The following is a 1,970-nucleotide window of genomic DNA, read 5'->3' on the forward strand; positions in this document are numbered from 1 at the left end:
TAAGGGAAGTCCAGTCTTTTACCGAATTTAGAGGGGAAAAAATACTCTGAACTGCCTCTAGAGTGTTTATACTACTTACTTTCCCAAATAAATACATTCTTCCTTGTTCCTAGATGTGGTCTTTCCATGCTGCCTCCACACTAACTTCACTCCCTCTGCCAATTCTTTCAGACATATCTCCCTTTTCCATCTTTGCTCCTCTGGTTTTACCTGAAACGTATATTCTGAACAGAACCTTTAACAATATGCAATGTTGACATAGCTTTAAAATCACAATCACCGGGTGCCTGGCTGGCTCATTCGGTAGAGCGTGCAACTCTTGATCTCAGGGTCATAAGTTTGAGTCCCATGTTGGAGATAGAATTTACTTAAAAAAATTTTTTTTAATTAAAAATAAAATCATAATCACGTATCACCTAAACAGAATAAAATGAAGGGTTTTATTTTGTTTAAGTCAGATATAGATCCAGTCCTCAAGTATATTGTCTAGTTGGGAAGAGAGGAAAGGTACATAAATAATGAACGAACATATCACAGAGGCTTAAAATCCACCATATGGAAACCTAACACTACACACAGTGGGAGTACGCAGGCAAATGGGAGCAGGCCCTCCATTCTGCCCCTTTGCTGTTTTCTGAGTTCTAAAAAGGGACTTCCAGGTCAAGCCCAGTATTGTCTCTAATGCTAACAGCCCTTAACTGCTCATTTCACACCATAATTGCCTGCCTTGGTGTCCTTTGTTTTCCCAGGCAAATGATTTGGAGCTCTCTCCCCTGCCATCTGCATTTTCGCTTTGTGACAGTGTGCATAGCCCTCTTGATAGAGAACTACTTTGTGTTTTTGTTTCAGTGATAATCTTTTAAAAATTTCTTTTGCCAGTTTATAATAAGAAAACTTCTCTTTAACAGCAATAATCAGCCTGGAAAGTGAAAAATTTCTATAGAGTCAGAGATTCATTTTTAAGATAGTATTTCTCAAACCAGGGTATAAGGATGATTTTTCTTTTTCTTGAAACTGTGGTTAAATACAAACAACATAAAGTTTACCACCTTAACCATTTTTAAGTGTATAGTCCAGTAGAGTTAAGTATATTCACATTGCTGTGCAACCAATCTCCAGAACTTTTTATCTTGTGAAACTGAAACTCTATACTTATTAAATAATTCCCCATTGCCCCCTCCCTCCAGCCCCTAACAACCACCACTCTACTTTCTCTTTCTGTGAATTCAACTACTTTAAGTACCTTATATAAGTGGAATCATTTGTCCTTTTGTGACTGGTATATTTAACTTAGCATAATGTCCTCAAGGTTCATGCACATTGTAGCATGTATTAGAATTTTCCTTCCTTTTTCAGGCTGAATAATATTCTATTGCATAGATATACCACAATTTTTCATCCATTCATTTGTCAATGGATACTTGGGTTGCTTCCACCTTTTGACTATTGGGAATAATGCTGCTAAGATCATGGAGGTACAAATCTCTTGGAGATCCTCCTTTCAGTTCTTTCAGGTATATACCCAGAAGTGGAACTGCTGAATCATATGGTGAATCTATGATTAACTTTAGGAATCACCATATTGTTTTCCATAGGGGCTATACCATTTTATAGTCCCACCAAGAGAGCACAATAGTTCCAATTTCTCCAGATGAGGATGAATTCTTGGGGAGGCATCTGTTTTTTCTGTAATCAAATGTGAGGTGTAATATAAAAATGCCTATTTTTACATGTGGAGATGGGAAGTTGGAAGCGCTTAAAGAATCCATCAGCACCAAGACTGGAATGCTTAGACTCCTCAAGAAATTTAAAATCTTAATTGTTGGCAGTAAATATAATGATATATTAAGAAGTCTTGGGAAGGCGTCTGGATGGCTAAGTCAGTTAAGCATCTACCTTCGGCTCAAGTCATGATCTCAGGGTCCTGGGATGAGCCCCACATCAGGCTCCCTGCTCAGCATGGAGTCTGC

This window comes from Mirounga leonina, unplaced genomic scaffold (genome assembly GCF_011800145.1).
Source record: "Mirounga leonina isolate KUSES-001 unplaced genomic scaffold, KU_Mleo_1.0 Mir_151, whole genome shotgun sequence".
Lineage (NCBI taxonomy): Eukaryota > Metazoa > Chordata > Mammalia > Carnivora > Phocidae > Mirounga > Mirounga leonina.